A 26,380-nucleotide genomic window follows, 5' to 3' on the forward strand; every position below is an offset into this window, starting at 1 on the left:
AATGTTCCATGCTCCTGGATTGGAAGAATAAATATTGTGAAAATGTCTATGCTACCTAAAGCAATCTACACATTTAATGCAATTCCTATCAAAGTACCATCCATCTTTTTCAAAGAAATGGAACAAATAATTCTAAAATTTATATGGAACCAGAAAAGACCTCGAATAGCCAAAGGAATATTGAAAAAGAAAGTCAAAGTTGGTAGCATCACAATTCTGGACTTCAAGCTCTATTACAAAGCTGTCATCATCAAGACAGCATGGTACTAGCACAAAAACAGACACATAGATCAATAGAACAGAATAGAGAGCCCAGAAATAGACCCTCAACTCTACAGTCAACTAATCTTCGAAAAAGTAGGAAAGAATGTCCAATGGAAAAAAGACAGCCTCTTCAATAAATGGTGTTGGGAAAATTGGACAGCCACATGCAGAAAAATGAAATTGGACCATTTCCTTACACCACACATGAAAATAGACTCAAAATGGATGAAGGACCTCAATGTGAGAAAGGAATCCATCAAAATCCTTGAGGAGGGCACCTGGGTGGCTCAGTGGGTTAAGCCACTGCCTTCAGCTCAGGTCATGATCTCAGGGTCCTGGGATCGAGTTCCGCATCGGGCTCTCTGCTCGGCAGGGAGCCTGCTTCCTCCTCTCTCTCTTTGCCTGCCTCTCTGCCTACTTGTGATCTCTCTCTGTCAAATAAATAAATAAAATCTTTAAAAAAAAAAAATCCTTGAGGAGAACACAGGCAGCAACCTCTTCGACCTCAGCCACAGCAACATCTTCCTAGGAACATTGCCAACGTCAAGGGAAGCAAGGGCAAAAATAAACTATTGGGATTTTATCAAGATCAAAAGCTTTTCCACAGCAAAGGAAACAGTTAACAAAACCAAAAGACAACTGACAGAATGGGAGAAGATATTTGCAAACGACATATCAAATAAAGGGCTAGTGTCCAGAATCTATAAAGAACTTAGCAAACTCAACACCCAAAGAACAAATAATCCAATCAAGAAATGGGCAGAGGACATGAACAGACATTTCTGCAAAGAAGACATCCAGATGGCCAATAGACACAGGAAAAAGTGCTCCGTATCACTCGGCATCAGGGAAATACAAATTAAAACCACAATGCGATATCACCTTTCACCAGTCAGAATGGCTAAAATCAACAAGTCAGGAAATGACAGATGCTGGCGAGGATGCGGAGAAAGGGGAACCCTCCTACACTGTTGATGGGAATGCAAGCTGGTGCAGCCACTCTGGAAAACAGCATGGAGGTTCCTCAAAATGTTGAAAATAGAACTGCCCTATGACCCAGCAATTGCACTACTGGGTATTTACCCTAAAGATACAAACGTAGTGATCCAAAGGGGCACATGCACCCGAATGTTTATAGCAGCAATGTCCACAATAGCCAAACTATGGAAAGAACCTAGATGTCCATCAACAGATGAATGGATTAAAAAGAGGTGGTATATATATATACAATGGAATACTATGCAGCCATCAAAAGAAATGAAATCTTGCCATTTACAATGACGTGGATAGAACTAGAGGGTATCATGCTTAGTGAAATAAGTCAAGCGGAGAAAGACAACTATCATATGATCTCCCTGATATAAGGAAGTGGAGATGCAACAGGGGGGGTTAAGGGGGTAGGAGAAGAATAAATGAAACAAGATGGGATTGACAGGGAAACAAACCATAAGTGACTCTTAATCTCCCAAAACAAACTGAGGGTTGCTGGGGGGGAGGGGGGTTGGGGGAGGGGGGGTTGGGTTATGGGCATTGGGGAGGGTATGTGCTATGGTGAGTGCTGTGACATGTGTAAACCTGGCAATTCACAGACCTGTACCCCAGGGAATGAAAATATAGTATATGTTTATAAAAAATAAAAAATACAAAAACAAAAAACAAAAAACAAAAAAGCCTTCCTGGCCGAGCCTGAGTCATTCTACAGTAGCATGATGTAAAAATAGAGATGAGAGTTCTCAAAGCTTGTTTTAAAACGGTTTTTCAGTAGAGCTGAAAATTCAGTTAGCCATTTGTCCATAGCAGGAGTCCAGTATATATCAGAGTAAATGATTGTTAAAGATAAAAACTGAAACAATAGATTGTCCGATTATGAAATTAAGAATTCATTTTTAAACTCTGAAGCTCCAACTTAGGAAATGATTATTTGCTACAACTAGCAAAGAACAGCAGGATCTGTGTGTGTTTCCATGTAAGCGTATCAGCGTGCTATTAGAACAGGTGTGAGTAGCTTGGGGTCAGAAATCTTTCATCTGTGTTCCCGAGCCCCCGGCATGTTGTTTGGCATACAAGATATGCAGATCAAATATGTATGGAATGAATGAATAGTGAATAAATAGCCAAATTTTACAAACCAAATTTGAATGACGTAGTTTGAATTGTCTCATAAAAGGAGATTTTCTTTTTCCTTTGGTTTAAATTAAAATATTTATGGTCTTAGAATGAGGAGATGACATTTTTAGTAACAGATATTTCAAAACAGTATTAATGGAGTATTTAGGTGGGAAGATTTATTTACTCTTTTTTTTTTTAAGCTGACATGAATTAGGAAACCAAGTTTTCAGAATAAATGGAGTCTAAGTCAGTGGTGGAGTTAACATTTTAAAATTTGCAAAGGCATAACTTTTAATTCATTAGCAGGACTTGATATGAAACCCCAGTATTTATGTTGAGGTTCCTAATATCAAATATCAAATATGGGTAATCTCTTCCCATACAACTAGAACAGACTTCATCCAATGTAGTGATATTAGCAGGGAGAACAATTATTTATTTTATTTATGTATTTTAAAAAATAATTCGAGAATTGAGGAAAGTATTTGGTCTAAAGAAGATTATAGCAGTTTCTCTTTAAAATTCGATATGACTCACATCTCAGACTATGTTCCTAAACTTCCATATCTGTTCTGCCGGATGACTTCTTTTTTCTTTTCTCTCCAAACTCGGAGCAGCTTATCAGTGTTTGCATCAAGGCTTGGCAGCCACTGATAGCCGTTCTGTCTATCGTCTAACGTCTGTCATGATAGAAGAGAATTAAAAAGCAGATACTAAAATTGGAACTGGAGAGAGCAAGTAGAAGACAGGGAAGAGATGCCTCTGGAAAGGTACAGATCTTCATGAATTTATGTCTGAGAGACAATATTACGTAGCGGTGAGGAACCCAAGTCTGGCTGTAGATGGATTGGTGTTCAAGTTCTGGTGCCAGTACTAATGTGTGCTTCTACTTACTGGCTATGTAACGTTAGTTTCTTAACTTCCTGTCTCTCAAGTAAGAATGAAATTGTCTTGAGGATTGCCGAGTGGTGTAAATGAGATCATGTTAGTGTGTCCAGTAGATTCTGACTGATACCCAGCAGAGCTACTCAAGAGGACTCTCCTTTTGGAATACATTTTGTTCTTGGATAAAACACATTTTCAAATATATTATTGGGCTCACCAAATTTAGGAGCTCTCCCCTCTACACAATTCTCCCCCAAACTAGAAAGCTCTACAAAACAGAAAATCGAGAACTAAAGCCAACCATGAGATGCGAAACTCTGATGTCAATGCTAAGAGCTGGAAACCAAGCCCAGGACCTACCATACTAATGTGTGTCCCACTTTAAGCCCTGATAAGGGACCTAATGTGGTCCCATGTCATTAGCAGCCCCTGGTTTCCAACAGAAGCACAGATTGCTTCTGAGGAATACTCTCAGAATTCCCATGTATCACTTTCAAACAAATTCTAAGCTGATAAGCAAACACTGAGATGCACACAAACCATTAACCCTGAGAGTCCTTGGAGTCAAAAAGCAAATGAAAAATTACAGATATAAATGCCTGAGAATGTACTGGAAATGTGCGATGCAGTACCTAAGTAAGTATGAAATCTTTATAGAAAAAAGTAAGTAGAATAAGTCAATAAGAGAGTATCAAAATCAACTAGGTAACCTTGAACAAGAACCAAGTAGAACTTTTAGAAATGAAAAAGGTGTGATTGTTGAAATGAACACACATCAGATTCGACATAGCTGAAGGAGAATTGGTGAGCTGGAATAGAAGATACAGAAAATATGGAAGCAAGATAACAAACATGGGTGATAGGATGAGAAGGACTACATTAAAGTAGAATTGTGGAATTATAAAATAGAGGTAAAAGTTGGGACTTTTTACAATTAAATAATGACAGAATCCATAGATACAGGAAATATGAAGCATCAAACATTGTCAGCTAAATTTTAAAAAATGCAAACCTAAAGATAATAAGAAGCTGTAAAAAGCAGCCAGATAGAAAAGACAGATCACTTGCAAAAGAATAATTAATTGAAAAGCAGACTTCCTCCAACAGTAAAAGTGGAAGTCCGAAAGCAGTGGAAAAGTACCTTCAAAGTACTGAGAGAAAAAATGATCAACACAGAGAGGTGTACTCAGCAAACTGTTTTTCAAAATAAAAAACCTTTTTGAAAAACAGATGTGGAGAGTATTTACCACCAATAGATGTTCACTGAAAGAAATCCCGAAGAGTGTATTTCAGGAGAAAAAAAAAATGTTACTTCAGAAGGAAAAGCTGGAAGCAAAGAAATTGGTAAGCATGTAAGCAAATCTAAACATACCTCACGTGCATGAAATAATAGTTCCTTATCTTTACATATGATTTTGATTTGTAGTGTCAGAACAAGAGCCACAACTGAAGTACTGGAAAACATCATCACATAAATTGAGAGCGTTGAAGTGTTTTACACATAGCTGAAGTGTTTTAGTAAATAGATAGTGTTTAGTAAATAGATATCAGAGTAGCCTAAATTCTCCTGGTTATTTCATGCAGGCCCATTGAGAATGGGTAGCATCCCAGTGTTAAAAAACTAGGGCATGGATTCAGCAAGAGGACCAGTTTAGGAATCGTTATACAGGACTTATATTGGCACCACCATACTTAAAATCTCTAACCACTCCTCCTCAACCTTCTTTTTAATATGTACTTCAGTGGTACAGTTTTCACAATCAGCAGAATGTCAGGGAGTTTCAGTTAGAGGGGAAGGAAAGGAAAAAGTGAAGGCAGATTTCTGGAAACCAGTAGGTTGGCATTGGCTGTGTGATCTCAGATAGGTTACTCAACCACTCTCTGCACAGAGCATGGCAGGAAAAATGTTGTTAACAGTTGGCACCAGAATTTTGTTTAGCAATTATGCTGTCTGTATGTGGAACTCTTTCCTGCTGCGAGTTAGCGAGAGACTTGGGGGCATGGTGCTGATTCCAGAATTGAATGTGAGTAGCAGAAAAGTAGAAAACCACTGGGATGAGCCAAATGAGAGGAGATAAGGAATGGATACTGAAGGGCTGGAGGAGGGAGAGGTGGTGCAGGAGCAGGAGAGACATCTTTGGGAACCTTAGGCAGATTGGTAGAAAAGAACTGAAATGTCTAAAATCAGTTGTAAATGGTTTTCCGGAAACTATATGTTCTAATACTATTTCCCATGACCTCTCTCTCACTTTCTCTTACTACTCAGATTTCTAATCTATCCAGACATTTTTATGTATCTGTGTGTATGTGTGTAAATGGTGGAGGGACTGTTTCATCTGGGATCCATATGGCCTGTGCTCTGAATCATGGTACTTAAGGGCAGAGAGGGCCTTGGAAATGTAATTCTACCAGGAATATTCAATTGAAATCCTGGCAGGTGCTACCCTTGTACTGACTGCATGCCCCTTTGGAAAGTGGAGACACCCTCTCAGCTCACAAAGACACTTCATTAGAGCCCAGGCATTTGTGCTCAAGCTTAACTGTGGGAGGCAACCTTAAATGTGAAGTCTGAAACTGGCTAATTATCTTACCAAACTCCGCATCTGCTAAGAGCTTCTTTGGGCAAGATGGTGGGGGTCCATCTGTGAACAGTTCCATTTTGTGAAGTTCATTATGTATGCAGTAATTTCAGATTGTTCAGCTATTCACGAACTTCATTAATTATCCTCACAAAAAAGGGTAAGATGGTAGTAATTATTAGTATGTATATGAATATTTCTATACTCTCTGTGAAAATTACTTTATTGTGAAATTTATATTTGTAATTAATCTTACTAGAGCACATGAACCATTGTGGATTAAATAGAATATAGTTTTGAAATTATTAATTTTACTTGTATTTGATTATATATTGCTTAAAATAATGTTATATATTCTTATTGAAAAAAAATGTTTGCTTTTCAACTTGAATTATAAGAACACACCTCTAGAAGTTTCTATTAGTAAATTGCCTGAATTTGTTTGACTGAAGGATTTTTCCTTAAATCAGAGTTTTAGTGTTTGGCTGTTCTCTGAATCATGATCTGCATTTTGACGTAAGTTTCCATTATTAGCTCTCATATCTGGATCTCTGTGTGACACCTGCACACACAGCAACAACCGAGAAGGAAAGCGTCTGAAAAAACCAGAGCTGTGGTGTAAATGGACATGGGCAGAATATAAATTGATAGGGTAGATGGCATATTTAATAAATGACTCTTACAGGTGCTAGTGAAGGGGAAAGCAAAGGAAGGATGCCCACAAAATAAAACACTGCATTTTATTGATTTTTGAGATGTACCCTTTTTTTTAAATATATTTTAGTATCTGTGAGACTGAGCTGCCTTTTAGAGCTTTTGTTGAGCTCCTAGGAGCTGAAGCAGAGTTGACACTGCCTGAGTGAGGAGGACCTTGGCCAGAGCCGCTCCTGTCCTGTCATCTTCATTGATATTTGTACGTCATTGGTACTGCACAGATCAAGTTTGATTGGCATTTAAAATATCCCTGAAAAGTTGGAATATCTATTGGGTATTAAAAAAGACATGGAAACAGAACAGTAGGGTGGTCAGCTTGATTTATACGCAGACGATTATTTCAGGGAAATGATGGAAACCATTCTATATTTTCTTGAAAAGCAGCAAAATGAGAAGGAATAAAATTACCCATAAAGTGGGGCAACTGTATCAGAAGTGGTTGCAAATCTGGATGCGTAGCGATGCTCTATATCACATGCCAAAGGCTGCAAGTGAAAGAAGACAAAAATCTCTCAGTTCCTCTGCGTGGATGAAGGAGGTGCAAACAAGTGGAGTGTTCTGCAGGGCGATCCAGAGCACTTCTGTGAAAACACCAAGTCCCGGTTTCTCTGTCTGTGTTCTTTGTTGTTGCATTACTGGAAGATAATATGATAGCATCTTCTATGTGATGAAATATAATGTCTTTTAAATAAACGATACCTGCTAGTTACTCAGAAATTTAAATAATCAGACAGAAGAGAAAGGAGCCAACCTTTGGAGGAAGAGAGCCATGTAAGAGAGAGGATGGGAAGCTGTGCGTATCTGTGAAGCACGGGGGACTGGCTCGAGGAAAGCCAAGTGGGGCAGGGGTTCACGTCGTCTTGATCTTTCAGTGAGAGCTTTGGTGACAGACAGTTGAAAGATGCACTTCAGTCAGACATGAAGTGGCTGACTTGGCCTGAATCAAGGCCTTTGGACTCTTTTCTTGGGAAGTAGTGGGAGATGCCACCTAGGGGCAACTCAGAGAGTTCTGAAGAGGAAGGAGAGAAGAGAAAACTCTAAGAGGCCTGTAAATGACGACCGTTTATTAAAAGGGAAAGGGAGGATTTATTGATTTAAAAATAATTGGGTGAAACTCCGTGGGAGGCAAAAAAAAAAAAAAAAGTGATTTCTGACTTTGTGACACTATGTTACGATATTCTGCTGGCAACAGGAGATACAAAAGAGTAGAAGAATACACGTTCAATAAATATAAAAAAACACCACAGGAAGCCACAAGATTACTACTTACACATGATGAACCAGCAGGAAAAAGACCACAGGCCACTCTAAGTTAATACAAGAAGCCTTTTTATGAAGATGTAATTCACAGTATCTCTTATTTCCAGTTGTTTTTCAGAGCTGTGCAAAACAGAAGCAGCCCATCACAAAATAATTGCTTGTAGTGGTAGCTTTAACTAACCCCTAACCAATTCCCATCTGGATAAAAAGCAATTACTTCTTTTCAAGATAAATTGTGATTACCCCTTACCAGGTTCTCTGCTTCTGTTTTCTTCTATGCTTTTTACAGTCAATTCTCACAACTAAATTATCTCATATTTTAACTGTTATTAGCAGTTCCAATTACTTTCGTTCAAATGAGGCCAACTCATTGCCTTCTGTTTCAAGCCACCTCTCCAGCACCAGGGGTCCCCTCCTCTGGCCCCCTTCTGCCATTTCTCTGCTAGCGTGGACCTTCTCTTCATAGTGACCACGCGAGACTCCTGAGCCACACTCTCTGCTTGGTGTCCTTTTTTCTCATATTGGAATAGTTCCTGGTCTTCACTGCTTTCATCACCTCCTGTTAGATGTATTTACAATCCAAAGAGGGGGCAGTTAGTTAGTTCTTTCACACACGTCCAAGAATTGCCCATCAGTAGATGGGCTCTCCCACAGCATTTCTCAAGTGCCTTCACTTGCCCGCTTCCAGATGACTGTACCATATCTTCCCCTTCATCAAACCCCAACACCTCCTCCTCCTTCATCTCCTTCAGGTAATAACCTTGCTTTCTACTTACCTGAGAAAACAGAAGTGATAAGAAGGAAGCCTGCTCTCACCTTAGAATACAAGGCTCCCTTTGAATACAAGTTCGCATCTTGTTTCTTCTTTTCCTTGTCTTTAAAATGTATCTCTTCGTATTAAAACTTTCCAAACCTTAGCCAGCTGTTTAAATGGCATTCAGCAGTATCAACAATGAATTTAAGTCCTAGAATCTTATATGTTCTAAGATTTACCTGATGCAAGGTTGTTAACCTAGAATCCTCCTTCACCATCATTTTAAGAATTCCCTTCACCTTTTATCTTTATTGGATTTCCTAATTCACATAACCTGTATCATCTTTTTTGGATTATTTTTTCATGTTGGTGGTGCTCATTCTCCCATAGCTTCCCAGGTACAAGGAACTAAAAGTTTTGGGACCTTGCATGTCTGGAATTATATTTATTCTTCTCTCATACTTGATTGGTATTTTTGCTAGGATTTTATTTCTACTTTGGAAATCCTTTTCCTTTAGCATTTTGAAGGCATTCCTCCAGTGTTTTCTAGAACCAGTGTGGATGTCCTTCTCATTCCTGGTCTTTCATATATGACTTGGATTTCTATTTCTTCCTGCATTCCAAACTGGCCTTCTCTTTATTCCCGCTCCCATACCCTTTCCCCCAGGCCCCCACCTCAGAAATTTGAAATTTCATAAGGGTGTGCCTTATGATTGGCCTGATTTATTCACTGTGCTGGTACTCAGTAGATCTTTTCAGTCTGCAAGTTCATGTCCTTCTACTTTGGAAAAAGTACTTAAGCTATTTATTTAACTCCACATTGTCAACCTCAGTGTCAACTGTCTATTCTCACCTCACTTTGCCTTTTAGTCCCACATGATAGATCTGATCCTTCTTTCTTTCTGAATTCACATTGCTCACTTCGCTCCCAAGTCAATACTTTTGATTCTCCTGCTATTTCAAAAACCACTACTTCTTCATAGATTTGCTGACTTCTTCTCATCTGTAATCCTGTAAACATTGGAGTGAAGGAATTGATCCATTAACTTCTCTTTTTCTCTCTTATTCATTCCCTACAGGATTTCTTCCAGTCTCACGGCTTTAAATGCTATCCATACTCTAATGACTCCTAAATGCCTACGGCACCTAGGATCTATTTCTTGATCTCCAGACTCCCAGCTTGGCTATCCTATTTGGATATCTAGCATGAGTATCAAACTTAATGAGTACAGAACTCCTAATTTCCCTCCTCTAAAGCCCATGTAGTCTACCGTTTTTCCCATCTCAAAAATGGAAACTCGATTTTTCCAGTTGCTCAGTTCAAAAACCTTGGAGTCTTCCTTGGCTTATCTCTTTCTCTCACACCTCACTTTGATTAAATCCAAGACCAAATTACGAGGAACCTCCTTTCAAGCATTGTAACTGTTTCCCACTTTCTCCACTGCCTCCACCCTGGTCCCAGCCACCACGATTTCTCTTCTGAATTATGGCAGTAGGCTCCCAACAAATTTTTTTTTTCTTCCACCCTTACCACTTGTGCCATTTAATAGCTTATTATTTCTCGGCTACAACCCACTTTCCTATACCCCATTTTGTGATGGGGTACAAAATCACATTTTTCCTTTGCCAGCTCATTCCCCATGAGGCTTTCCAGTAGTGCCGGTGGAGCACTAGACAAAGACTGGAGAAGGAAGAGGGGCCTTTTATCTTCCTGTTGGCATCCTGTAGGTTTCCTGTCTCTTTGTGGTTCTTGTGTCTAGCCCTAGCAGCAGCTCCTTTCCATAGCAGTAGCTGATTCCAATAAGCAGATTTTTTCACTGCTTTCAAACCAGTCAACACTGACAAAAGATTCTTATTCTTGACTTTTAATCATTTGACATTTGGAATACCACAACAAACCAGTCGGAACACTGTAGCCCATTACACTGGCATAAAGTAGAAGAATTAATTTCAATGTGGCCATCCCAGATTTTTACGCTTCCTTCCTCTCTTTTCAGGCATTTTCTTCCTACATGGGCTTATTTTTCTACCTTGAATTTCTGTTTCAGTCTGTAACAACTATTTTTTGGTGATGCTCTTTCAGCTCAGGGGGAAAAAAAATGGCTTATATTAATTAATTTGATCAGTTGTTTTCCTCTTACCTGTTCTGGTGTGAAGGTGTTCGTGAAAGTGGTGATGATGGTGAAGCAGTTGGAATGTCAGGGGCAGGATATCCAGCAGGGCCTGTGGTCTTTGGGAAAGCATATGCAGTATTATAATCTAATTATATATTTAAATATTTATATTTGGGAAAATTTAAGGAATTTTCCTATTATGTTCACCATTCAAATTATAGGAAGCCAAGCTCAGCAATCTTTTTGTTTGTTTGTTCTTTTTTTTTTGTATTTTGGGGTTGTTTAGGATTTGTGGGAGATCTGTGATTCTTAGAGAAGGTCACACCCACCTTGACAATAACATCAGAATCTGGAAAGGCAATGACCCAAGAGATCTTAATGGTTGCTAAAGAGGTTAAAGGGTTTAAAAAAAAAAAAAAGAAGAAGTCTGAGAAATTCTGCTTTACATTGGCCTTTTTACCCATTTTGGTATCCTCCTCCTCCTGTTTTGGGTGATATGATGTTTCTTGGTTCCTAGGCCCTCCAGATTCATACTCTTCAATCCCCAGTGTTTATCTTTTCTTCTTAAGATGGTAGTAAGTCATTTGATGAGCAGTTCTTTGTTGAAGTATTCATGGTTGATAGTGTGGTAATGTGCCCCCCTCAACAGTGGTTTTACTGGTATTACCTGAAGGAAATGAAGTCCTTTAGCAAATTAGGATAATTTTTGAAGTGCTTAGCAAATTAAAATAATTCTCTACCTAAGGAACTGCAGACACCTTGACTATCTTGGTGGTGTTGGGGAGGCATTTTAAGCAAAGGATTAGAAAGGAATCTTTATTTTTTTTAAAGATTTTATTTATTTGAGAGAGAGAGAGTGAGAGAGAAAACAAGCACGAGCAGCGGGGAGGGAGAGAGGGAGAAGCAGATCCTCCCACTGAGCAGGGAGAACATGTGGGGCTTGATCCCAGCACCCTGGGATCATGACCTGAGCTGAAGCCTGACACTTAACCAACGGAGCCACCCAGGCACTCCTAAAAAGCAATCTTTCGTATTGTTTCTGTCACACCATTTGTATGCCTAGATGCCACAATAATGACAGTTTTTGTAAAACTAATGGGAAACAGACTCTATTTTTCTGAATTGCAAAGCCCTAACTACTTCTGTCCTCTAAGACCAGAGGCTCTTAGGAAGTTGTCTCCTTCTGGGGTTCCATCTCAGCTCATCATTGCAGCAAATTTTGTGAAATGAAAAAAACTGCACTTTTTCAAATATTTGCTAGATAATACCTGTGCCTGATAGCAGTAAAAAGCCCAGAAGGCAAAGGTTTCATAATACAATTTCTCATTAGATGAAAAAGTTTTCTGATTAGAAGCATTGTGCTACCGTGCAAGAGCTTTCCGTTATTATTTGTTCGAACATAATTCTTAAAAGAAATGTTTGCACATAGAGGCTTAAAGCCCTAGAATTGAAACTAGTGGTTATTAGTATTTATATTACTTGACTTCTGCTGCACTTAATCCTGGCCTGTGGTTTTCTGCTCCCCTGAAATTCTTTTCTCCCTTGTGTCCCAATCTTTGTTACGAGCTTCCTTTGGTGGTTTTCCTTTCATCTATCCCCTTAATGTTGGTGTTCCCCATTGTTGCCTCTCGGCTCTCTTTATTCTTGCTTTGGCCTTCCCTTGGGGAAAAACAAGCATGGTTTTTGGCATTTGTAATACCAGAACAACCCAGTCTGAACAATGTAGCCTGCTACATTAGCATAAAGTAGAAGATTCAGTTTCTATATGGCCATGCCAAGTTTTTATACTTCACCCTCAGCCGTAACAACCTCTAGTACAGGGTCCTCTTCTGTGCTTCAGACAACCATGTGTCTACTGGCTGTCTCTAGAAGCTCCTCACATTCAATATGTCCCCAAAGCAAATTAATCAGATTTTCCTTGTCCCTGTAGCAGTGATTAGCACCACCCATGCAGGCAGGGGCTACTGACCTTTAAGTCACCCTCGCGCCCCCTCAGCTGTCGCTATTACTTTCACGTTATTCACGAACTCTGTCTTGTTTCATTATTTCCACTGTCACTGGGCCTCATTCAGGCCCTGATGTAACAGTTCCTTGCCAGAGCTCAAATGGGGTCCCAAGATCTTCCTTCAATCCATTTTCTCCCCTATCATACATATTTGTCTTCAAAAATCCAACATTAGAATTTTGTCTGGCTCCTCATTACTTTCTTAATAAGTAACGGCTGAGCACCACCGCCCCACTGCTCCCCCCCATTTGCTTCAAACTCCACCATCACTTCCCAAAGACCGTGCTCACCACGGCCTCTGCATACATGTGATGCCTTCTGCCTAAATTGTCCTCCTCATAGTTTCTTACAAGGCTTAGCTTTCCAAAGGCTGGACTCTGCCTTTTTTTTTTTTTATCTTTTTGTTTGACACAGAGTCAGTCTTCAGCAAGTAACTGGGTCCTTATGTGCCATTCTGGTAAAATGCTCTATTCTAACTTAAATTAAATCACCATAAATTTAAAAAAATAGACCAAAGATTCATAAGAGAACTGAAAAATAAGGATAAGAGAAAATCAGATGCTAGAATCTGCAGGGAGTTTCCACTAACTGCAGTGAGGAGGGAATTGCGTCGAGAGTCATAATCCTAAACTAAGACTGCTGAACCAGAATAGCACAGAAATCTGGGAAGAAGATGGGAAAAGACTATGAGTCAACCCCACTCTATCTACGAGCAAAGAAACACAGAAAATCCCAAAGTCATGTGACCCCTTCTTGGCTTGATAGTGTCATGCCAGCCCTTCTCCCCAGCACTTCATTTCTTCCTTCATCCACTTGGGAGCCATACTCCACAAGATACACAACTGCCATGCGTAGAGAGTGACAGGGAGATGCAGTGGTACTTTGCACACTGTGATGTGTAAGAGCTTTAGGAAGATGTTCAAGCAGGAAGGATATAAGGAAGAAGTCTAAGAATAGTCCAGCTGGAGATGCCATTTTTACCTCCATCATTGGCTGGAGAAGAACTGAAGCCTGTGTATGACTCCCTAGCAGTCAGAACAGTTGGGAGTAAAAGATCCTTCCCTGATCCAGCAGAACCATGCGGTGAATGCTTGCAAGACACTGAAAACCAGGCTCAAAGCTCACCAGCCAGGCTCAGAACTCAACAGTTTGGTGTTCTCTGTAAGTCTCGATCCAAGAAAGAAAATGTAGAAATACCTGAATGATCAGTAACTGTGGGTTAGAAGACACCACGCACCCATTCTGTAGTCAGATATTGCTCTGGGTCAGGTTTTATGATTCTCTCTCTCTCTGTTTACTGTTTAAGAAAAATAAGTTTGAATGTTAAAAAAATTTGGTCTAGATCTCCCTGAAACATTCTGCAACATGAGGGAAAGCAATTTAAAGACCTAGAGGGGAAAAAAACAAATTTTCCAAAGGGAATAAAAGAAGAACTTCCAAAGTCTTAGCTTGATATACTCAATATGAATTTACCTACTCAGGGCAAGGAGCATTTAGGAGAACTGAGAATGAACTGAAAAGGGAGATAGCTGGGAGCAGGCAGAATTGCAAAGAAAGCAATAAATTTCACATTGGACACAGCAAAGAGCAGAGTTACAGTGCGGAAAGTAAAGTTTATAATATTTCAACTTTAAGAATGTAGAGAAAAAAAAAAACCCAAAGATGAATATAATGAAACAAAAGATGGAGGAAAAAGAAAGGAGACCCAACAGGTAGGTTACAGGTTTTCCTAAGAAAAATCAAGAAAGAAAAAAATGAAGCCCCCATCAGACCCAATTTATTTATTTATTTTAAGGATTTTATTTATTTGAGAGAGTGGTGAGAGAGCATGGGGAGAGGGAGGTGCAGGCAGAGAAGCAGACTTCCTGCTGAGCAGGGAGCCTGAAGTGGGGCTCTATCCCTTGTCCCTGCAATGATGACTGGGCCAAAGGCAGCTGCTTAACTGACGGAGCCACCCAGGTGCTCCTGTCAAATACCCTTCTGGAATTACTTGGATATTAACATGTTATATGTGTATCTGTACTGCAGTTAAACGGCAACTACAAAAGAATAAGAAATTTGTAGTATAAAGAATAATAATTCAAAAGTAATTAAAAATGCAGAGAGTTTGAAGCAGTACATGTTTTAAAACCAGCTCTAGGGGTAGAGAGGAAAGACCTGAGTTGTAGTTCGATGACTTCTGTGGTATGAGTACTGCCATCGTGGCTAATTTTAGACTACCAATGTGATGTCAAATGTGCAGTCGGAAAGAAAGGTGTGCATTTGACTCTGACATGCCTTTAGGGGCTGGCTTCAGTTGGACCAGTTAGTTCACAATCTGGGGAAAAAAGACTGTTAAATTTCATCTCAGACCATGTACCAAAATGAAATCTATACTCTTTTTATTAGCTTCTTGGGGCTACCACAACAAAGTATGCAATCTGGGTGGCTTAAATCAAGAGAAATTTACTCTTACAACTCTGGAGGCTAGCAGATGGGGAACAAGGTATGGGCAAGGCTATGCTCTTTCTGTGTTTCTAGAGAAGGGTTTTTCCTTGCCTCTTCCTCGCATCTGGTGGGGGCCCGCAATCCTTGGCATTTCTTGGTTTGTACACTCATCACTTCTATCTCTGTCTCCATTGTTATGTGGCATTCCCCCTGTGTGTGTCTGTATGGGTCTCTGTTTTCTTATAAGGGTAACAGTCATCAGATTAGGCCACATCCTGATCTACTGTGACCTAATTTCAATTTAATTAATTACATCACAAAAACCCTATTTTCAAATAAGGTCGCTCTCTGAGGTTGTGGGTAGACATGGATTTGGGGGAGGGGTCAACATTATTCAACCCAGTATAAGGATTAACATAAAACATAACAAGCAAACCACACAAAAAATAGCATTGATGTGAATACTTAGTTTTTTCTGAGGGTGCATGCAGTACTTTCTGCTGGAAGAAATCATACAAGGATGTTTTATACATTTGAATCCAAAAATTTTTAATTTCTTCTGGTCAAAACATGAACAAAATTGAAAACCCGACAATAATTTGGTAAAATACTCATCAGGTATAAAAATAAAAAGGGTAAATCTCTTTCATATATAAAGATAGTGTGTAACTAGAAAAAGCACAGTCTCAGGAGATTATTGGATTTGAAGGTGGAAAAGTCACAGAGGAGTAAATACAGATAGATGGCTTACGAAGTTAGAAGTGTTCAACCATATTAATAATGAAGTACATTTACATTAAAACAGCAGCACGCTATTTTTAACTCTTGAAGTAGCAAAAATAAAGAGAAAAGGTAACAGTGATGGTGTATCTTCTTGTGGGAGAATAATGGGAGAGTGAATTAGTCAACCTTTCTTCTAGGAAAACAAAAGAATTGACATGTATCAAGAACCTTAATGATGTTCCTCCCTTTTGAATTCGTAATAACACTTCTAAAAGTCAATCCCAAAGTAATAATCTTCAAATGTATAAAGCATAAAGAAGTAGAAATCAAAAAAAGTATCAAAGAATTAAGTATTATCTTGAGCAATTAGAAGCGCTCTATTGTTGAGGATTTATTGCCGAGAATGTAATCCATTCTAGCTCGTTTAAGCATAAAGGGATTTATTTCAAAAGATTTTTGAGTTGTCAGGAGGATGGTGAGACACAAGGGAGTGAAGAAGAGCTCCAAAGCCCCGTGGTTGAACTTGCTGTGCTCAGGCAGAGTGCAGAATCAGGAAGCCTCCTGCCACAGCTCCAGCAGCCCCAGCTCCAGCGGCTGGCTCCAGACTCCTGCTACTTGAGCCACAACCTCACTTGAAACATGGACCCCCATCTCTGTCCTCCCTGAACTCCGTTCAGAATTCAAGACCCACAGGTGCCTCCTTGGCTGAGCCTACATCACAACTAGAACCCTGGCTGTAAGGAAGTCTGGGAAATGAATTTTAGCTTTCCAGCTGCTGAGTAGAGGAAGATACACAGAAGGAGGCTGGAATGGATATTCTGTGACCCAGTCTGTACATTTGCCACACTCTAAACACCCAAAATACATGAAATGCATCCAGTGACTTTAAATGACTTTGGAGGGTCACTTAAATGAACCTGGGTGGTTCAGTCGGTTGAGTGTCTGCCTTCCATTTGGGTCAGGATCCCAGGATTCTGGGATCGAGCCCCGCTCCTCGCTAGGTGGAAGGTCTACTTCTCTCTCTGTCTACTACTCCCCCTTCTGTTCCTCTTTCTCAGTCTGTCAAATAAATAAGTAAATAACATATTTAAATGACTTTGGAAATATTTCTACTTATTTTTTTTATTTAAAAAAGCATGAAATAGAAGCATATTTAATGTATCATCTCAATTATGTAAAAAATATTTGGGGACAAAGCACTCTAGAGAAATACATCAATGCCTTAAAACTTGTGTGAGACAATGGGCGATTTTTACTTAAGTATACATTTTAATTTTTCTACAGTGATCTTAAAGTAATTTTATAGGCCTCATTCTCCATTAAAACAAGCAAACAAATGTTTAACTAAGTGTAGGAGTCAGTGACATGAATGGACAGAAAATAAATATCTATTGTTATTTATTATGTGGTCTTAAGGTTTAAGGAAATCCAGAAAAAGATTGTTATGTTCCCTTTAGACTTGACTGTTTTACAGCGGTCATGAGTTGTGGTGCTGGTAGAACAGTACAGATAGCACAGTTTAAATATAAATTTAGATATAAATTTAGGTGTGTATGTGTTTGTCTATGTAATAAATAAATAAGTAAATAGATAAACATATATTTTATATATATAGTATGTCAGTATTTATGTTCAAGTACATAACTTCTGTATTTGAGTTCTCTAGAGGAACAGAACCAGTAGAAATTATAGATATATTTTTATAATTTTTATTTGAAGAGATTTATTATAAAGAATTGGCGCTTGCAGTTATGGGAGGTAGAAAGTCCCAGCATCTGCCATCTGCAAACTGGAGACCCAGGCAAGCTGGTGGTGTAGTTCTAGTTCAAGTCGGAAGGACTAAGAACCAGGAAAACTGATGGTGTAAGATCAAATCCAAACCCGAAGGCCTGAGAACTAATGGAGTAGTACATCATAGTGTGAGAGCAGAAGACTGATGTCTGTGCTCAGGTAGTCAGGCAGAGCCATGTTCTCCCTTCCTCTGACTTTTTTTTCTATTCAGGCCCTTGACAGGTGCCCACCCACACTGGGGCTGGCAACCCGCTTTACTCAGTGTACCATTTCAGATGCTGAGCTCATCTGGAAACACCTCCACAGACACACCAGAAATAATTATTTTATTATATATATATTTTTAGAAATAATATTTTATAAATACCTGGGCATCCTGTGACCCAGTCAAGTTGACGTATAAAATAAATTACCATAACTATATAGAATCTTTTTTCATATTAATATAGAAAGAAACTAATTTTATTTATCAATAATAAGTAAATCAGTAAGTATAACAATTGCTTGCAAAAAAAAGTAAGACTTGGACATGCAGTACACATGGTCTTTTCCTAGGTAACCAGCAATAATACTACTTTTCTTTCACATTAAGAGCTACTTTAAGTTAAAATTCCATTGGCATTTTGAATGAATAACTTTTACTGTTCACCAAGTGTAACAAAAATCATTTAAGTTTTTCAATGTCTTTTCTTTCTTTTCCTTAAATTTTAGAGGTTTTTTTTTGTTTTGTTTTGTCTTTTTAGAGAACTAAAGCTTTTCTAATGTAAATCCGTTTCTGAAATAAAACTACCCAAGTAGAACAAAAAGGTTTTTTTGGTACAAGTTTCCCTTGTGAGGAAGCGTCTCTTAATGAAATATCTATTTGGACCCTGCTTTCCAGCTCAGCATATGACCTAGCACAAGACTTTCCTCAGAGATTATGACTTAGCTGCCTCCCCTCGTTACACATCTTTCCGGGTGATGCTAAAAGATACAGACTAACATGTGAAAATAAAATTTACTCAGTTACAGATGTATACTAAACTAACTTTTTCCTCCAAATTAGTTGACACATCTTTCCGGGTGATGCTAAAAGATACAGACTAACATGAAAATAAAATTAACTCAGTTACAGATGTATACTAAACTAACTTTTTCCTCCAAATTAGTCCTTATTGTAAATATATTTGGTCTCATATCCTAACACATTGTGATTATAAGACCTGCTATTAATGATTCCACTTTACACACTGTTCTGTTTTTGTTTTTGTTTTTTTACTTTCTTTCCCATTTTTTAATGGTGGATGAAGAATGGTGGTATTAGCTATATTTTAGAGAGGTAGGAGAACGGCTGCTAAAAATTTTTTACTCAGAATACTTTGTTAGCACAGGCAGTGACTGAAGACAGAACTGGAAGAAATTGCTCTTCGTCCTGCATCTAATATAGGTATAAGTAGGGGGAATGGTTTAAAAGCTGATGCAATTCACTAACACGAGAATCACAACATAAAATGAAAATAGATGTTCTCTTTTCAACAACTTGTAATATAATTAACTCTTAGGCTCTGTTTTTACCTAGCCACAGAATCAACTGTTTTTGCAATGTACTGAGAGGTTTTGTTTAGGGCTGTTTGCGGTTCATGACTTGAAAGAATTTGGAGGTGAGATGCGATGAGTGTATAATTAGGTCTTGAAGTTGGGGAGAGCATGTGAGGCACACCTTCTCACCTCCTCTTCTTTCTTATTTTCTTCACCTTGCTGTTTCTCTCTCCATCTCTGTTTAACATGAGCAGATAAATAATGGGATTGGTACTAGGGAGGGAAGAGATTTTTGTTCCTTTTCTCCTTTTGTATCTCAAACACTATGTCACACTAGCTCTTGATTACCTGATCTTATCTTTCCATTTGTTTTTGGAAATATTTTTTATTCCCCTCCTTCTCTTGTCTGGTTGTTTCCCATTCTTCTCTTCACTGTTTTTTTTCTTTATTCCACATCTGCCCTCTTGCCTCATCTTCTCTTTTCCCAGCGATGGTATAAATTTCAGAGTTAGAGCATAGTAGCAAGGATGAGCAGGGTGTGTGTGTCTGAAAGGACTGTGTGCTTCTCCAGGAAGACTGGCATCCCGAGCGGAGTCCAGCTTGATGCTAGGAGGTAAATTAAAAAATGGCTGAATATAGTTGTGCCTGCATGTGATATTTTGGGAATCATGCCATTTCCATATTTCCAGTAGGAAGATCCAGTACACTAAAGGTACTAAGAGAAGAAGGGGTCCAAGGTTGGGAAAAGGCTATTATTAATAACTGGGACATGAGAAGGAATCACAGACTTCAGTATTGGTGGCCAGCTTGGTGTCCAAAAAACCGGAAATACCAGACTGAACCCCAAGAACCAGACAAAGATCAACCATACCACCTTAGAAACAGCTGAAGGACCCATCACTTCTGTGAGGATCCAGAAGGGAGAGGCCTTCTGAAAGGGCAGAAACCAGCTCTGAAGGAATTTTGCATTTTAAATGGGTGGAATACTTACCCCAAAGACTGTTTTACTTCCAAAGATACTTAATTACTTTTAATGATAAATATAAGGTTTTCTCTTGTCATTAATAAGAGTGGGAGCCTCAGAATAAGGTGAAGGCAAGATGAGGGTGGGTTGGGGGAGGGGAGGGAAGCCAGACCTTCTGAATTGTGTGCAGATTTTATCCTGCTGTTAGAGGTGTATGTGGAAGATGGAAATCGTTATGTTAATAGAGGTCAACTCAGAATGGTGAAATGATTGTGAGATTATTGTTTTATTTTTTCTTCTCTATCATTTAACATGTATGTACTGAACATGTACTTTATATCAAACACATACTGCTCATCTTTTTGTTCATCTGTATTTCCTAATTTATCTAGATTACACAATTATACCGTTTTGCTTTTGTAAAGAGAAAAAAATAATTAAACACTATTGTAAAATAAGTCTATCTGATTGACCCGTTATGGCACTTGAATGATACACATCCCACCATGTGAGTTGTAAATCAGGTCTTGGAGTTGACTCTTCTGTTTCTGAATATACGCTTTGAGGTTGGTTAATTGTAAATTCCAGGCTTTTCACAACTCATCTTGTAGAGCTTATGCAGAGCTTAATTCCCATGCAGATCTTTCATTCACAATTTTAAATCTACCATGCTTTGATTAGATACAAGTCAGCATTCTGTTTTGATCTTCAGAGGTAGAACAAGTTTGCGAATAGCATGATACCCTAGTACTCAAATGATCATACCCAATCTGGTTGTTGATTCTGTTTTTGAGATGATAATCTCTCTATATACGATGGATGTTCACCACCCAAAAACAGTGGGTGTTCTTTGCAAATGAATGATGCACATATTGACATGACTCTGGCAGCCTGCAAAGGTAGCCTTTGCAAGGTACAAGGAACAAGTGATGCATTAATAGTGAGATACTTTCATTTGCTTTCCCAGAACTATCAAATACACTGTCTAGCAGCTCTTGGAATTTGTAAATGATTAGTTAGTGATTATTTCATTTTTTAAAATTCTCATTAAGAAGACTGCCCGGAGATGCCTGGGTGGCTCAGGTGGTTGGGCTTCTGCCTTCAGCTCAGGTCGTGATCCCAAAGTCCTGGTAGCAAGTCCCACACTGGGCTCCTTGCTCAGCAGGGAGTCTGCTTGTCTCTCTGCCTTCTGTTCCCCCTGCTTCTGCGTTCTCTCTTTATCTCTCTCTCTTTCCCTGACAAATAAATAAATAAAATCTTAAAAAAAAAAAAAAAGATACCCCGAATTAGTTGCATTATTTGGCTTGGGATAGCCAAATATTCAATCTGCCAGATCACCCACCTAAAGGCTGGGTGGGTGAAACACTAAGCCATATTTTGTTTCTTCAGATTTAGTCATGGCTGTACAGTGATATCAAATGTCTGTCCTGGCTGTTAATTGTAGCTGACCACCCCCTCACTCCCACAGATCCTGTGAGAGAAGGATCTGCACCTTCATACCCTTCTTGCATTTTCGGTTTAGTTTATGTCAGAAAAGAGAAATTTGAGTTATTTTCTAATATTTGAATTAAGAAATAATCAAAGAAATAAACTTTAAGTCTAGAAATACAGTAAAATTAGTACATGATTTAGATTTATGATTTTATAGGCAAAAATTTTTTAATTAAATAATAATTGAATAATGGAATCTACCATTAATTAAATGTGATAGCTGGAACAAATGTGTAGTATATTAAAAATGTTTATGCAAATGTATTAGTTCCATTAATTGCTTTAAAATTACATTATGGAGGACATAAATTCTTTATGATTAAACAGAGATGATGCATTTTATAATATTTCAGAGAAATCTCATTCTCTTATATTTAGCTTTTTTCTTTTTGACTATAGAAAAAAGATATTCTTTTATATTCTTTCTACTCTAAATAGATCTCTGATAAACTACATGAAAGGGACCATTTTTACTGACCTGACGTTTATTCTTTCCTTATTTCTGAGTATTTACTGACATTTTGGAATATCAGTAACATTTAGATTTTTTTCACAAAATAATGACAAATGACAAGTGAATATACAATTACATGCACCTCAGTATTCCAGAAATGTCTGGGCAAATGCATGTGAGGCATATCCTGCCTAGTTAGCAAGTAGCTAACTTGCTTCCCTGGAGATGGTGTTCATTTTTCTAGAGGTTCTTTAGGAACTGGTTTCTCATCACTTGTTCTTGCAAAGAGAGGAAGAAGGATGATGATGATTATATGATAATGGTGGTGGTGATGATGAGAATGATGGTGATGGTGATGTTGGTCACCATGATGGTGACAGTGCTTGTGATGATGATGAAGATAACAATAAGGGCGACAATGGTGATGATCTTGGTGATAACGATGATGATGGTAATGATGAAGATGATGATGATGGTGTGGTGATGGGGATCATGGTATTGATGGTGTTGATGATAGTGGTAATAATGATGATAGTAGGGATGGTGAAAGCTAAAAATTTTAAGAATTTTTATGTGCCAGCTACTCTTCTAAGTGCATCACACATATGAACTCACATGGTCCTCACTGTGATCCTGTAACTATGTGCTCTTATTTTCTCCATTTTTTTTCAGATGAGAAAATTGAGGCACATAGGGATGAAGTAACTTGTTTAAGATTATAAAGTTTACCTGTGGAAGAAACTGAACATGCAGTCTTCTCAAAGTACCTTCTCTATAATTGGAAGTCACATTTGAGACTATCATCTATATCAGAGATTTTTGTAAGATACAATTAAAGCAAAATCAGTGGGCTTCTAAAATGCAATCTTTTTTTAAAAAATACAAGATTATTGCTTTGTGCCAACGTTGTCATAATTTTTTTACTTAAATGTATGATATTCCACAAACTAGAATGTAACTCAGTTAATTTTATATGTCTCAAAATGAGTCAATATCTGTTTTTAAAGTTCAGTGTAGCTTTAACTTGACACTAAAATTTGGAGAAATAAATATAATTGCTATTTAAGAACTATAAAAGGGAGAAATCATAAAAGGACACATGGTCCGGAAAATGAGTATAATTTTATTTTTCTGGAAAAAATGAGATTTTTCTAAATGATTCCTGAGATTAAAAATGATTATATGATTTTTGGAGGGTTGAAGCTTGTCAGAAATTACCATATTCTATTTACAAGAGAATGAACTAGTGTCTAATGAGGGATGTATAGTTAAGAATGTTATTCAGCTCCTAATTATCCATTTTCTGATCTAAGGCAGGGTAATAGTTTGCATAAAAACCAGTGAAAGAAAATGTTAATGAATATAAACACAATCACAAGTTTCTTTTATATTATCTTAGGATTCTTGAAAGAAAAAGCATTTTGTGTTTTTTTTTTTCTATAGTGTGTTTTAGAGTGAATTAAATGCATTTTGTGAGAAAGATGCAAAAATGCTTAGAAATTTACTCATCCCTTTATGTATTTATTCATTAAACAATGAATGCCTACACTTGTCAGGCATAATATTAGGGAACCCAAAGATAAAGGGCATTTGCCTTTTTTGAAAGAATTCAGTTAAAGGAGCCATGAAAATTAAAGAGATAATTTCATGACAAGTTGATAAGTACCTTGATAAAAATGAAGTGCTAAAAGAATGTAAGTTAAGTACCTAATCCAGGCTTGGTGCCACAGAAAGCTTTCTATAGCAGATGCCTTGAGTTGAGTACCAGAAGAGTAATGAATTAGGGTAAAGGGGTGTTCACATCAAACAGAGAAAGTAGCATGTGGAATGCTTTAGAAGCATGGGTGGGCATGACCTGTTTGAGGAACATGAAGTGGTTAGGTGGGAAAAGGGTAGAGAATAACGATGAGCAATAGCAAAAAGAGAAGCTGGGGTTGTAGGACCAGGATTCTATCACAAGCTGAGGACAGGCCATTGAAGAACGGCCCTTTGATGTGTAGTAACATTATCAAATTGGGGCTTGAAACAGTTATGTGGGAGTCTTAAGAAGAATGTTTTGGAGATTAAGAGATCAGTTTGGATGCTGTTGGTATGATCAGAGGAAAGATGATGATCTGAAATAAAACTGTGGCACTGAAGATATGTAGTAGGGTGGGCTAACTGTTGTAACAAACTATGAAGTATTCTCACTCAAGTACAATGAGGGTGTACAGGGAAGGCGAAGAGTTTGCTCCACGCTGTCTTCCATCCTGTGGTTTCACCACTCTTCTAGAACCAAAGAATCCTGGACTGTACCCTCTTTATTCTCTGTTAACTGTCAGGGTAATGACTAGAGCAAATTTGGATTTGGGGAAGAGATTGTAAGGTCCAGGCTGAAAGTGTCCTACTGAGGTTCTGCCCAGAATTTAGTCACATGAGAGAGTCTGGGAAGTAGTCCTTCTGCATGCCCTGGAAGAAAACAGACTGGGTTTGGTAAGCACACGCCAATAGTTAACTCTTTCTGACCTGTAGAATGGCTATTTCATGTAGCTTAACCTATAAGTAATAGGGTTAGAGAAATGGGAAAGTAGAGTCAAGATGTTATAAAAGGGTAAGTAATGAACTGGGTATAGAAGCAGCAAGAAAGGGAAGACTTGTAGCTGGGTTGAGTCATTGGTGGAGGGTTGTCCTATTTGTTCAGATAAGGAATGTGGTTGTTACAAAAGGTACTGGAGGGAGATGCTTCCCACAGTTCTCCACAGTACTTGCTCCCTTGTTTTCATAAGACTTCTGCTAAAATGGAACTATAAGTAGCAATATCACAACCCTCTTATTTCCTGTTACTCTACTTTATCTCTTCATGACCTTCCCCATATATTGTCCTTTTCTGTTTGTTTGCTTATTGGCTGTCTCTTCTCCCCTGCATGAAAGCTCTAAGAGGACACAGTCTCAGTCTATATTGTTCTCTTGCTATTCCCACAGTGCGTAGAGCAATGCCTGTCACATAACAGGTACTCAGTAAATAGTTGTTGAGTGTGTAAATGAATCAAAATGGAAGTTGCCAGCAATCTGTTGGTTATAGTAAGTGTTAATATTTATTGCATGCTTACAGTGGAACAGACACTGTTCTGAATACTTTTTAAAAAATATTTATTTATTTGAGAGAGAGAGTGGGAGGCGGGGCACCGGGAGAGGGAGACTGAGTCTGAAGCACACTGTGTGCCGTGCACGGAGCCCTCCTTGGGGCTTGAGCTCATGACCCTGCAATCAAATACAACACAATCAAAATGGAATGGGCCATTTTGACCTGAGCCAAAACCAAGAGTTGGAGGCTTAACCAACTATGCTACCCAAGTGCCCCTTGAATACTTTTCAAGTATTGATTTATATAATAAAACATTCCCATGAACTAGATACAACTAATAACTCCATTTTACAGATGAGGAAACTGAGTACACACAACTTAAAAAACTTGACCAAACGCACATCAGTAAATTAGAGGTGATATTCAAATCTAGGTGTTAAAAGGCTTCAGTTTTAACCGTGGTGCTTTTCTGCCATGTAATTTTGGTGTTTTTTTTTTTTTTTAAGATTTTATTTATTTACTTGACAGACAGAGATCACAGGTAGTCTGCCATGGAATTTTGGGATGTGAAACAGCTAGACTGGACATGGAGACTAGGAAGTCATCAATATGAATTTAGTTGTGAACAGAGGTTAGCCTGCCCCTTAAATTAATTTGGAACTCCTATTCTGTATCTGCCATAGAGTATAGTGTTCTTTACACTCTTTTGGGAATTTCTGTTAGCTTAAGTTTACATGATCATTGTTTTATTCCAGTTACCTGCTACTTAAATTGTCGTCAGAGTCCTTGTCTCCTCATCTCATCCCCCGCGGCGGCTCCCCTCTCTGTGCTCCACATCAAGCCAGACACGGATTAAAAGTCCCTTTCCTTGATTTTTCCTGAATACCAATTTCTTTTTTTTTTTCAAGATTTTATTTATTTATTTAACAGAGATCACAAGCAGACAGAGAGGCAGGCAGAGGAGAGAGGGAGAAGCATGCTCCCCGCTGAGCAGAGGACCCCCCCACCGCACCCCTGATGCAGGGCTCCATCCCAAGACCCTGAGATCATGACCTGAGCTGAAGGCAGAGGCTTAACCCACCGAGCCACCCAGGTGCCCCCAGAATACCAATTTCTAAAGGCATTATGTATAGGTAGCAAAATTTATAGAAGGTTTGAAGTGGGAGGAGAGTGCCTAAAAACCATCAAGCAAAGAGCATAAAAACTACATATCAGGCATATCTTTTCTTTCTTTCTTTCTCTTTCTTTCTTTCTTTCTTTCTTC

General features: G+C 38.4%; 1 protein-coding gene across 1 annotated transcript in view; it reads left to right on the top strand.

Moving 5' to 3' along the window:
• Positions 1 to 26,380, top strand: part of ST8SIA1 (ST8 alpha-N-acetyl-neuraminide alpha-2,8-sialyltransferase 1) — a 156,465-nt gene that overhangs the window by 94,875 nt on the left and 35,210 nt on the right. The window lies entirely within an intron of this gene.

This window comes from Mustela nigripes, chromosome 6, assembly GCF_022355385.1.
Source record: "Mustela nigripes isolate SB6536 chromosome 6, MUSNIG.SB6536, whole genome shotgun sequence".
NCBI classification, from domain to species: Eukaryota; Metazoa; Chordata; class Mammalia; order Carnivora; family Mustelidae; genus Mustela; species Mustela nigripes.